This window comes from Canis lupus, chromosome 20, assembly GCF_003254725.2.
Source record: "Canis lupus dingo isolate Sandy chromosome 20, ASM325472v2, whole genome shotgun sequence".
Lineage (NCBI taxonomy): Eukaryota > Metazoa > Chordata > Mammalia > Carnivora > Canidae > Canis > Canis lupus.
Genome location: NC_064262.1, coordinates 13639556 through 13654072, shown reverse-complemented (window position 1 = coordinate 13654072; position 14517 = coordinate 13639556). Strand labels below are relative to the sequence as shown.

General features: G+C 36.0%; 1 pseudogene; it reads left to right on the top strand.

Moving 5' to 3' along the window:
• LOC112662969 (40S ribosomal protein SA-like) overlaps positions 1–14517 on the top strand; it is an 81800-nt pseudogene that overhangs the window by 10006 nt on the left and 57277 nt on the right.

Here is a 14517-nt window from a genome sequence, read left to right as displayed (position 1 = left end):
TATATGTCAACTACAAAGGATTTTAATTACAAGGCTAGCAATATAAGTTTTATTCTAAAGATCAAAAGGAGCCACATTTCAGAGAGGTTGTCAGAGAAATTCCAGAGGCAAGAGGCCACCCTCCAGATGACTTTTTTATGGCTCTCCTCATTTTCAGATCTTCTCAGTCTCCAGATTCATATTGAAGAAGACACAATCCTCCAACATAGATATGGACAATAATGGCTGAGTTAAAACTTGGGGTATAGGTAAGCTACTAAATGGTTCTGAAAGCACTGGGTATATCATAGGTGATCACAGAGAGAGGAAAGTTCAAGCAACTAAAGAGAATAGCAAATTCAAGCCACAGGGGCTCTTCCCTTTCTGGTAATGACCCTAGTCAAGAAGCCAGCTCAGTGATGTCATTAGTTTATTTTCTGACAAATGACAATTTTTTTTAAGTAGGCTCTATGCCCAGTGTGGAGCCCAATGTAGGGCTTGAACTCATGACTCTAAGATCAAGACCTGAGCTGAGATCAAGAGTCAGAAGCTTAGCCAACTGACCCATCCAGGTGCCCCACAACTGACAATTTCTCAATAGGAAAGTGTTATTTTTTTTCTCTGCCTCACTCCCTTGACACATAATGGGTAGTCCGTCTCAATACTTGGTGGTGTCATAAAAAAACTAAAGAGAAAATAGCTATTGTGAGCTGGAAGGAATAACCTAAACTCTAGGCATCTTTGGCCTGATTCAAACCATTTACAGTGAACTTTAGCCAAGTGAAGCAACTACTTACAGAGAAACTAGAAAGGACTTGCAGGATCCACTGAACTGGGATTTGCTGCACTGAGCTGACCCTGCAAAAGTGTAATTACAAAACTAGAAAGCTTGACCAAGGAAATGTTCATGTGTCTCAGGGCCTTGTAACTAAAATCACCTCAGTCTCAAATCTCCTTCCTAGCCTACCTTAGGAATTGACTAACTGTATTGCTCTATTTACACAATTTTACACCTAAACATTATGATCAACTTGAAGTGTGGTTTCTAGAAATTTATCATGAAGAAACATGAATATGCAAAGACGCATGTAGAAGGATGTTCACTGTAGCATTGCCTGCATTTTTTCTTCAAGTTCTTATTCATTTATTCATTTAAGTAATCTCTACACCCAATATGGAGCACAAACTCAAGATATCAAGAGTCGCATGCTCTTATGACAGCCAACTAGGTGCCCCCAGAAATCCTTAAATTAGTGAAAGACTGGAAACAATATACATATCCATTAGGAGAGGAATGCTTAAGTGAAATATGCTAATACAACAAACTACCAGTCACCCATTAAAAAGAATACATTAGGTGTACAAACTGTCTTTGACTTGTGATTTTTGAACCTTACAAAAATGAGGCAAAGCAATATAAGCTCAGTAGAAACCATAATTCAAACTCTGAATCTTTTGAATTTTGATCTTTTCCCAGGCTAACAATATGCAGTATAATACTCTCTCATGATCCTGAGCAGCAGCAGCAGTAAGCTGCAGCTCCCAGTCAGCCACTTGATTCTGAAGGTAAACAACCAATACATTTATAACCACTTTGTTTTTCACTTTCAGTATAGTATGCAATAAATTACACATTCAAAGACAGACGTTCAAAGCTATATTATAAAATAAGCTTTGTGTTAGATGATTTTGCCCAACCATAAGCTAATGTAACTGTTCTGAGCATGTTTAAAGTACGCTAGGCTATCTTATGCTGTTTAGTAAATGAAATGTACTAAGTGCACTTTCAAATTATATTTTCAATATATGATGGCTTCATCAGGATGTAACTCCATTATAAGCGGAAGAAACATACTAACAAGAAAAGATGTCTATGTGTTGTCCATATGTTACTGAAATATTGTCAAGAAAAAAGAACTAGAATGCAAATGGTATACTATGATCTAATTTTTAAATATATATGTAAAAATTAATTTATATGTAAGATATTTTTATATATGTGAAATATCTATATAGCCATGTAGAAACCATGATATATAGATATATATGAAAAAATATATATGAAAAACCCAAAAATTGTGAACCAAATTAACAGTAACTATCTCTTAGGGATTTACATTGTTGAGAATCCTTCATTTTTGAGTTTGTGCACTTCTGAATGGATTGTTTTGTTACAATGAGCGTATATTACTTTTATAATCACAAAAGGATATTTTCATCAGAAAAAAAAGACCCCAATCCTTCATTAAGTTTTCCAGATTTGATTATTATTATATCAGAGATAATTTTAACATCTTTTTAAGTGTGCTGAAAACAACAATGTGGTATAAAATAAGCCATGTGATATAATGGAAAAAATACTGGGCATGAAGTCCAAAGCTTTCAGGTGAGTCTGAGCTCTCCATTTTTCCTCTCAAAGCCTGAGCTTTCCTCATATATAAAATAAGTGGCTATATTTACTGACTCCCAAAGACCTGCCAATACTAACATTTCATCATCCTAACTGTAAATAAACATAACAGGATTTAATTTTCCTTTATTAGAAATGACCTACAATGAGTCCTACAAAACTGCTATAAGCAATCCAAAGATAGGTGGGACTAGTTCCTCATCACGTAATAAATTTCTATCCTAAATCCCCAAATCACAAGACATTCTACATCATTCAGCAAAGAATATAAGGGAAAAGAGAACAAGTCATTCTTACAGACCTGCAGTCAGAATTTTTGCTGATAATTCTAAGATCATTGCCACCCCAAGACTCACTCACTCATTCACTCATCATTTTTTAGACATGAAACTGAGGCCAGAGATATAAAGATACCTGCATAAAATCTCACAACTAATGAGTGGAAGATTTGAGACTACTAATATTTAATTATATCTAGACCGAGTGTAATATTCTTTAGACTTTACAACTTCAAGCTAAACACATATTGTCACAAGCACCAAACAATGCTTCAAACTTTCCCCATAGCCCTCACCTGATGAGTTTTTTGTAATAACTTTTACATTTATTTCCCTGAAATAAATGAAACTGGAACATTTATTTATTTCCCTGAAATAAATGAAACTGGAACACATTACAAGGGAAAGACTTTTAAGGTAAATGATTTCCATCTCCCTTTTCCATGTCCCTTTTTAGGCACACTGACATACACCTATTATCTACCTTGAGGCTACAATCATACTCAAGGTGTGATCTGAGTTATCCTATCACTTTCAAGAAACCAAAGAAACAATTACCATAGAATTGAAGGTAAATTAAAAGGGGTCAACTTAAAAGCATAAAGCAACTATGTTTAATAGAAAAATCACAAAAGTAGGACATAGAAGATCTAGGTTCAAGTTCTACCTCTGCAACTAAGTTGTTATAAGACTTTGGTGAAGCTATTTTTGAACTCTGTGTCTCAGGTTGCACATGTTTAATTTAGGAATCATTCACTTACTCATTTAACGAATATTTGAGTGTTTACATGTACAAGGCATGGTACCAGATGCAGAAGATACAATGTTGGGCCAAACCAATCCAGTAATTACTGGTTCTCATGGAAATACTGGTCTAGAAGGAGAATTAAACATTAAATAATCATACAAATAAATGAATGAGAATTGGAAGACTAATCTTGATTTTTTTGGAACATATAATAAAAGTATCTGAACTGTTCTTGAGCGAGTGATGCCTCAATTGGATTTGATTGGTAAATAGTCTTAACATGGTGAAAGGAAGAAGGAGCAAACAGGAAGTATGTTCCAGGAAAAGGAGCATACCATGTTTAAAGAGCTGGTTTGAAAAATAGAAAGGCCAATGAAAATGGCCACTGAAAAATTTTAAGCATAGGAGTGAATGTCATAGGGTAGTTGTGAGATGATATGAAAAAGAGCATAGAATATTGCTTTAATAATTAAAGTATAAGATATGCTAGGTATTAATAGGAAAATAAAAGTATATAAATCATTTGAAATAACTCTCTTCCCAATTCAAAGGCATTATTAAAATACTAGCTGATAGATTTCAAGATATACTACAAAGCTATAGTAATCAAAACAGTATGGAACTGAGTTCAAGCCTGTGTTGGGCTCCATGTTGGGCATGGAGACTACTTAAAAAAAAAATACCCTAGCTTTGGGACACCTGGGTAGCTCAGTCAGTTAAACATCTGACACTTGACTTCAACTCAGGTCTTGATCTTGGGGTCATGAGTTCAAGTCCCATGTTGGGCTCCATGCTGGGTATGGAGCCTACTGTAAAAAAACAAACAAACAAATAGCAACAACAACAAGAAACCCTGTATAGTATTGGCACAAAAACAGACACATAGATCAATAGAACAGAATAGACAGTCCATAAATAGACCCATGATTATGTGGTCAATTAATCTTTGACAAAGGAGGAAAAAAAGTATGCAATGTGAAAAATAGTCCCTTCAACAAATGCTGTGGGAAAACTGGACAGGTACATGCAAAAGAATAATATTGGACCACTTTATTACACCATACACAAAAATAAACTCAAAATTGATAAAACACCTAAATGTGAAACCTGAAACGATAAAAATCCCAGAAGAGAACACAGGTAGTAATTTCTCTGACAACACCTGTAGCAACATTTTTCTAGATGTTTCCTGAAAGAAGGAAAACAAAAGCAAAAATAAACTACTGGGACTTCACCAAACAAAGGAAACAATCAGCAAAACTAAAAGACAATCTACAGAATGGGACAAGATATTTGCAAATGTCATATCTGATGAGGAATTAGTATCCAAAATATATAAAGAACTTATACAACTCAACACCAAAAAAACAAATAATCTAATTAAAATGGGCAGAAAACATGAACATACAGATGACCAACAGACACATGAAAAGATGTTCAATATCATTCTTCATCAAAGAAACACAAATCAAAACCACAATGACATGTCACCTCACACCTGTCAGAATGGCTAAAATCAAAAACACAAGAAACAAGTGTTGATGAAGGTGTGGGGAAAAAGGCACTCTTGTGCACTACTGGTAAGAATGCAAGCTGATGTAGCTACCATAGAAAACATTATGGAGGTTCCTCAAAAAAATAAAAATAGAATTATCATATGATCCAGTAATCATACTACTGAGTAGTTACCCAAAGAATATGAAAACACTAATTTGAAAAGATACATGTACCCCTATGTTTATTGCAGCATTTTTACAATAGCCAAATTATGGCAGCAATCCAAAAGTCAATTGGTAGTTGAATAGATATATACACACAATGGAATATTACTCAGTCATTAAAAAAGAATGAAATCTTGTCATTTACAACAGCATGAATAGATCTAGAGAGTATAATGCTAAGTGAAATGTCAGTCAGAGAAAGACAAATACCAAATGATTTCACTCATATATGGTATTTAAGAAACAAAATGAAGAAAAAAGAAACAAACAAAAAAACACACTCATAATTATAGAGAACAAACTTATGGTTACCAGAAGGGAGGATGGGTGAGGGGATGGGTGAAATAGATGAAGGGGATTAAGAGTATACTTATCATAATGAGCACTGATTAACATATAGAATTGTTAAATCACTATTTGTACATTTGAAACTAATATAACACAGTATGCTAATTATACTGGAATTAGAATTTAAAATTAAGAAATAAAACACTAGTTGGTATTGTTCAGTGACTAGGATACTCCATTAAAAAGTGCAGAAATGGAATATAACAAATGTAACAGCCACCACAGTGGCTTTCTTCAAGTTGAAAATCTTCCAGCAGCAAGAGCAAAAGATACAAATTCACCATGTTTAAAAGAAGGGGCTGCCTTTAGGAAAACAAAGGACAGGATTTGTCAGAGCCACCAATGGATTCGTACCCAGTTTGATACAGTACAAGTGAAATGTCAGAACGAGCCACCCAGGTTGTGATCGAATATAGTTGCTTGGAAACAATTCAAAATGCAGACACCTGACTTCCTGAACTCCTGGGTCAAGTTCCAACCACAGATGTTATAAGCTGACTTTGTCACAACTAAAATTTCTTCCACAAAAAGATACTTTATTTTGAACTTAAATGAAACTTTTTTTTAATTTCTTTTAAATGAAACTTTTTAAAAAGTCTCAAAGAAGTTGGTGGATTTTTTTCTTCCTTAAGAACAACAATGAAAAATTTACTAATAGACTTATAAATGAGGGTGATAGAACGTCAGCTTTGATAAAAACATTAATTAAAAGAAAATTGACTATTGACATTTCTGCAAGTACAAGCTAGTAGACCAAACACAAACCCAAAGGAAAAGCAGAAGTCAAGGTGATATTGTACATGAAAGTGAGTTAAAAGTTTCTGAATAAGCTAAGATATATGTCATCACAGACCTATGGACTTTTATGCTTACAGAAAATCTAAAATAGAACCAATTTAAACTTAAGTGGCAAGAAATTCGTAGGAATGACATACTAGGTAGTAATCAGCATGACTTAACAAAGAACAGACCAATGTACATTGTCTTCTTTGACAAAGTGGCAGATCACATAAATAAAGGGAACAAGGATATGTAATCACTATAACTTTAGCAATTTTTTAAGTCCTACCATGATATATATGGTACCATGTAAGAACAATTCTAGAATTTATAGTAATGAGTTGGCTGGAAGGTGATACCAAAAAATAGTTAACTTTATACCAGAATAAATTATAGGTATTTAAAGACTGAACTATACAAAACATAATCATTTAAAAACTAACTGAATATTTATTAAAGCTGTAGAAAAAAGAAACCAGAAGCAATTTGAAAAAAACAGAAAGAAAAAAAAGGAAAATGACCTACTACACCACCCTCAAATGAACTTACCTCTGAATATCAAAAACATAACCAAAATAAAGACAAACAACTGAATGGGAAAAAAACTTTGGCAAATAATATGACAGACACAAAAATTACCATTTTTGGTAGACAGCAAGGTCACTAATATACCAACAGGAAAATGAGTAAAGAATGATAAAGACAATAGAATTAAGGCCTGGTTTCTAATGAGATCTTGTTTGAGTCACTGCTTAGATCTCTATGTATATTTGTCACCTATATTTGTCACGTAACAAATTAACTCAAAACTTAGTAGCTTAAAAAACCAAATATTTTTATCTCTGTTTCAAGGAATTAGGAACTTAAAAGCAGCTTAGCTGGCTGAGGCAACACCCATCCGAAGGCTTGACGGGGCTGAAAGATCCACTTCCAAGATAACTTACACATACGGATATTGGCAAGCAGCCTTAGTCATACCACATTAACCTCTCCATAGACTGCCTGAGTATCCTCACCATATGGCAACTGATTCTTCCAGAGTGAATGATTCAAGAAAGAACAAGAGGGAAGCCACATATATTTCATGACCTAGACTCAGAAGTCATACTCTGTTATTTCTACAACATCCTACTGGTTACATGGGTCAGCTCTACCCAATGTGGGAAAGGACTATTAGGGATTGAATGTTATAAGACTATTGATTAATAATAGAAAATGTAAAACTTTCCTTCACTCACTAAATATTTATTAAGTATATATTGTCCAGAGTGCTAAGTGCTACTGTAATAAAACCAATTCAAAACAGTAAACCTCACAGTCACAAAAAACCTTAGCAATAGTTTCATTTCAAAACTGAGCATTCAAAACATTTCAAAAGTGAGCAAAAATGAGAAATGTAGTTTCCAAGAAGCCCAACTTCTGTGGGACACCGCATTCATGGGAAGCTCAGAACTCTATTCAATGGCCAGAGGACTGCTCATCGATATGAAGATACCTCTGCCCAACATCAGACTTATCCTAAGCTTGTCAACACAAATTTCCAAACAGATCCAATAACTTTCTAGCTAGGACCAACACAAGAATTATCAACCAGGGCTTAAAAAGTTTAGATTTGGGGATCCCTGGGTGGCGCAGCGGTTTGGCGCCTGCCTTTGGCCCAGGGCGCGATCCTGGAGACCCGGGATCGAATCCCACGTCGGGCTCCCGGTGCATGGAGCCTCCTTCTCCCTCTGCCTGTGTCTCTGCCTCTCTCTCTCTCTCTGTGTGACTATCATAAATAAATAAAAATTAAAAAAAAAAAAGTTTAGATTTGAAACCTGTAGAAATTTTCTAGATTATTTCAAATTCAACCCATAATCTTAGAAAGTCTAAAACTCCATCCTATGTACCAAAACTGACATGTTTTTTTTTTTTCCACCAGCCCTAAAGTGGATATTTTACTTTGCTACTGTACAATCAACAAGTATTTCTGGAGTATCTGTTAGATGTCAGGCATTATACCAGTTCTGGGGAAATATACACAGTCTTCATGAAAGAAATAGGCATTGAACAAGCAAACAAATAAATAAGCTACATAATACAACTTGTTAGGCCCTAGAAATGAGGACTCTAAGTGTTCCTAATTTATGAAATCTGGATTGTTCTTCTTAAGATCTTGCAAAGTCTGATCATACTAAGGCAGATCAACAAATACAGACCACCATACCAAATGTACAAACATTTCTCATCCTGTGAGGAGCATTCCCAGGTAAAGAATGCTTTGCTTAGAAATTCTTTTTGCCCCTTAAATATTCCAAGAGATCTTGCTTTCTAAGATTCCAGATCTGCTAATGTTGAAATCAATAATGATTTTTATTATATAGTATTAAAATTTTAGGATATAAATTTTCATTAATATTATCTCATTGAAATGAGATGATAGCTTATTATGTTGTATTACTATGCTGTACTAATAATAGCTTATGAAATTACGAAAATGCTTGGGAAGAGCTAGACCTACCAGATGACAGAAAGGCTGCATCAGGGAGCAAAGGGGAGAGTCCCTCAAAACGGGGTAATAGAACTAAAAAGAAGGGCCCAAACTGTACAGAGCCTTAAGGCCTCTAATAAGGAGTTTGAGTTCTATGCTCATGCAGTGGGAAACCAGTGAAAGATTTTCAACAGGCAAGTGACAAGGTCAGATTTAAATTTGAAGTTCATGTCATATTGCATTAGACCCATGTATATTGTGCAATAGCGGCTAAGAAGTGAGGAGGGCAGTCAGGGCCAAGGAACCAGGCGGCCTGACTTGGCTCATAGAGGGATCAGACCCTTGGCCTTATCTTCATTAGAACAGTGCCATTTATACTTGGGCATAAAATAAATGCAGCTATTTCTACTGATGGTTTGTCCATCCTCATTTACTGAAAGTGAAAGGTCTTCTCTTCATGACTCATCCACGAGTCCTGCTGATCCTCCTAATTAAAAAGTTTTCAAACAAGTTGATACATTAGTTATTATGAGCCCAGACACACCAGGTATAAATCCTTCATGCCACCCATATGCATGCCAGGACTTCACTGCTCCATCTTTCATCATGATAAGGGAGATTCTTCAATATAATTTTCATGACACCATCTGCCATGTTTTTCTCTCACCTTTTTTTTTTTTTTTTTTTTTTGGTGAGGTGACTGCTCAGTAATTATGAATATCATATCTGGCAGCTTTTAAAAATAAATCTTAACAGAAACTCAAGTGAAAAAAGGAGTCATAAAACTTATCAACTGCAAGTGCTATGGACCACAGACTTAGGAATGCACTGTCTTTTTTACACCAAAATCAATAATGCTGCTAAAAATGGAAGTAACTGCATTTGTGGTCATTTTAGTTTTCAGCAAATTGACTGACTCATTCTTGCAACACTTTTAAGCATTGCATCTTTTCATCAGTGTAACTGGTTACACATTGTGAACTCTTAAAGGGGAAGGACAATTCTGAAAATTAAGCTGTCTCTCCACTCACCTTAAAACTATCTATCCAAGACCTCTGATGCTCAGTCTCCTCTGAGATAACTTCTCTAATTAATCCAAACACATGGTTTAGCCACATTACGTGCCATTATATGTGGCCTCTGGCTCAAAGTCATTAGCAAACAGACATGTACCTTATTTGTTTTTTCTCTTTCCCACTCAATCCCATCCCAAAAAAGCCCATATGGACAAGGACTTGGGTGCAAGGAATTTATTGTGGAGATACTCCCAGGAAGCAGCAATTAGGGAATGGAGAGAGTGAGACAAAGAAGTATGAAAAAACAAGGTATTGGTAACTGTAGGGCAACTGAAGTTCAAAGAAGTGGGGGACTTAACTCTCAAGAGATCACGTAGACTGTACCTAAGAATTTTCTCTGAGGAACAAAGGCAGTAGCATTTATCCTATTTTTCATTGGGTGAGGTTTGCCCCTGGGTCATTCACTCCTCAGTGATTCTGTGCAGGCCAAAACAAAAGAGCTTCAGAGGTTTCAGAAAAAGCCTTGAGGCAGAAGAATAGAGAGAAGTGGAAGGCCCTTAGGCTGAAATGTGGTCATCTTGAATAGGAACTGTCCAGCATAAGAACTGTTCAGCACAGCAACTCCAGAATTTAGTAGTAGGTCAAGGGAATGTGGCATAGGATGCATAAAGTGTCTGCTATAGCACAGAAATGATACCACCAGTGATAACAATAGAGTATGAACAATCATTTATCTTATTCTTGGTGTTACAGAGAGCCTGATCATCTGAATGACTCTAAGAATTGTCCAGTAAGTATGAAATGAGCACATACTAAGCACTAGCTAAATAGTATGAAGTAATAAAGGAGTTAAAGACAAGGTGCCCAACTTTCAAAGAATTCACAGTTTGGTAGGGATTTCCAGTAACCACAAACAAATGAATATGTAACTGCTGGTTCTGACTATAAAGGCAGAAAAAATGAAATTATAATAAAGTGGTTAAGAGATTCCACTCTAGAGTCATACACACACTTAGGTTTACCTCTAGGCCAGGATCTGCTCACTGACTACCTTGTGGACAAAGTGCTTACTCTTTGTGTGTCATAATTTCTTTATGTTAAAAAAAAAGTAAAGTAAAACAATAGCATCTGCTTTAAATATGTAAATGACTAAACACTGCCTGGTACATATTTGGTAACTTTTCATTATTTTTGTGTAAGTTAAGTAGAAATTTAATAGTAGTATATGATGTAGGGAAGAGAAGAATCTCATCTCCTGTCAGACCCTTTCTCAGTCTTAAATATAAATTTTCTATAGCTCCTGTTCTAGTGCCATTTTACCTCTTCTGGAAGCTATATTATCTGAGGAACTACTTGTATTAAAACAAGGAGGCAGGCATTTAAAGGTACAGATATATAGTACAAAAATGCAGGGGCACTAGAGCAATAATAACCTAATTTCAAATCCATACATCTTGCCACTGCATGACTTGGGTAAATTTCTGAAGCACTCTGCCATTTGGCTTTCTCATGTATAAAAGAGGGACAATATTATTTGCCTCATAAGGCCACTGAGAAGATTAAATGGCAGTATCTCCAAAGGGTTCCCAACATATTTTAGACCCTCAAAAGTGTTATTACTATTCACTATTCATTCAATGGACACTTATGAGGCATCTACTACTTATAAGGCACTGTACTGGGCTTTGGACAATAAAAAGACAAAAAGCACAAATAAAGTATGGTCTCAACAGACATAAGTACTACAAGTTAATGTTGTTAATACTACTTAAACAAATCTGGCCATTAGACGGTACCCAAATTAGTAAGTTACCCTAATATCATATGCTAGTATCCTAATAGTAAGAAAAGGGAGGTTCGGGAAAGAAGGGAGGAAAGAAGGGAGGCAGGAAGGAAGGAATTAGAAGCTAATTAGCTCTGAGACAGAGTTCCTGGAAATACAAGACAATGAGAGCTATCTAAATTCACATCCTCTCTATGGGTAATCATGCAACATGAACCAAACTCAGAAAAGTTTTCTTTGACACAGGGCTGAGAATATATAAAGCCAATCCTACTCACCTTGGTCTTGGGACATATAATAACATTGCTCTTTCCCAGTCTTTTAATCAGGTGAAACCAGGATGAAATGTCCATCAATGACATCCAGCAAGTGAAATAATGTCATAAGTTTGGGTAGAGAGGGAAAAAAGAACAATGTGATCATGAGGATTGCTCTACCAGCTGAGATGCATGTAAGTCCTCACTTCTTTCCTAAGTCACTGCCTTGCAGAATAGGTGTTCTCCAAAAAGGAGGATCTAAGACAACATCCCAATTTTATTGTACCTCAAGAATGGGTCTCAGGATGAGGACAGTCTTCCCAAGTCTGCACTCTTCCTGGCTCAATAATATTCCTTCCTGACATTTGCAGAACACTTCATAGTTCACAATCCACTTCAATGTCATTAAGTCACTTAATTCTCACAAGAACTCTGTGTTATATAAGGCTTTTCTCTTCCATTTCATAGATGAACAAGCAGATACTTAGAAAGCTTAAGCAACCTGTTTGAGGTCCTATATCAAGATGAAGAAGGGCTCAGACTGAAAGCCAAGTCTTCTGGCCCCACTTCCAGATCATTTTTCAACTTTGCATGTGGCCACTGAGGGAGGGTGAGGTGGAATCAATGGAACTGGGGGGCAATGACAACAGGAAGCAATTTGTCTTCAGAGACCTTGAGAGACCTCCCTCAAATCAGAATTCCCAACTAAAGAACCAGTGACTCCAAATCTGTGCCATTGCTCCCGGCAGTCAGATGTGAAATCCTTTATGATCATGGAGTCTACTCCATGAAGAGCACCATTAGATTCAAGACAGTAAAATTCATTTGAAACTAATTGGTGAGTAATGAAATTGCTAAGGTTTATGAGGCTTGCACTAACACTAATACAGAGGTACAGTGTCAACAATAAAACTGTAACCACTGACAAAATTAGCTTTCTGTGGAGAAAAGGCAGGCCTTTTCCCTTGGTCTAGGGGCAAAACCATCATTAGACAATTTCAAGAATGACAAAATCACTTCTTCTTGCATGGTCTTAAATAATAAATAGGAAGAATAGCTTCATCCTTAGAAAAAACTACTTATTTGATAATGGGACAAGGTAAAAAAGTGTGTAATTCTCTAGTTAAATTGCAAGCATTTACAAAAGTGGGTGTATCTATATAATAAAATCATCAAAGGATGGCCAGAGACAGAAAAATATAGAGCCCCTGTACACCCAAGCTTTCACATACAATTGTCTGCTACCACAGCAGGGTGCCAGAGAAAAATGTTATTTTAAACAGAAAAGGACCCAACTTCTCTAGTGGACCTGTGAAAAGGTGTTATCCTCCTATGTACTCCCCCAGAGAGCTGAATGGATCAATCCATTGAGTGTTTAGGAAAATCCACTGCAAAACAACTATTTTAGTGATTGCTTGATTGGTATTGAGTTGTTCTTCTTAATTGTATTGACTAAAAAAAAAAAAAAAAAAAGAAAGTGTTTTTCTAGAGGTCAGTCTTAGACAGTGGCAGCAAACCCTGGCATTCCCACTGAGAAGGACCTTATCTTTACACTGGCTCTAGAGCCTTGAAGTCCAACATAGTCTATTAGACACACATAGCCACTGGACACAAAAATTATGGCTGGTTCAACTGATATATACACACAGTAAGTGTGAACTATACCCCAGATTTTGAAGACTTAGCATGAAATTAACATAAGACGATTGTTAATCTCATTAACAATTTCTGCATTAATTACATGTAAAAATGATATATACTTGGATATACTGGATTAACTAAAATAGATTATTGGATATACTTTAAAAATTAATTTCACCTGTTTATACTTTTCAAAGTATGGCTACTAGAAATGTAAAATTACAAACATAGCTTGCATGTATGACTTCCATTTTATTTCTACAGGACTGTGGTGCTCTGGAGGGTAATATCCTTAGTCCCTAAAGATTCTATCAAGCCATTTAGGTAAGTTTAAAAGAAGAGGGTATAAATGTCATGTTTTAATGCCCTTGAGTTCAAGTAAGTTGGAAATGGCTTATTTGCTCTCCAACGTGCTTTGAAAGTAAAAGGATGAGAACCATTGTGTTTGCTTGCCTGGCTGTTTTAGGAAGTTTGAGCTTTCACTGTTTCTAGCAGGAGCTTGTCTGTTTAATGGATCTGTATGAATTCAGTATAGCATGATGGGGCATGTGGGTGTTTAATTGTGACACTTGAGGAGAACACTTATAGCTCAGATGTTAGAATGTGGTACTGATGAGTCTAAGGTTAAGGGTTCAGTTTGCATCTACCCACACTTAGCTCAGCTTTTTGTGAACCAGGGATGCACTCTCCACCTGGGCTTGCTTTCTTGCAAATGTTCACTATTGGTGACAATAGGGGCCAGTAAATAATGGTACCATATGCTCTTAAAATCCATCATCATAACCACAACAAGCATCTCAGTTTTATCCTTCGGGAGGGAAAGCATCATGTGTCAAGTTTTTCATCCTAAAGGAAAGCATATTGTCCTCCTTTGTTTAAAAAATAGGGCTTTTAAGGGGTACCTGTGTGGTTCAGTCAATTAAGCATCCAACTCTTGGTTTGGGCTCAGATTGTGATCTCATGAATTATGGGATCGAGCCCCATATCAGCCTCTGAGCTCAGTGGGGAGTCTGCTTGAAGTCTCTCCCTCCATCCCTTCCCATTCTCTCTCTCTCTTGCTTTCAAATACATAAATAAATCTTTTTT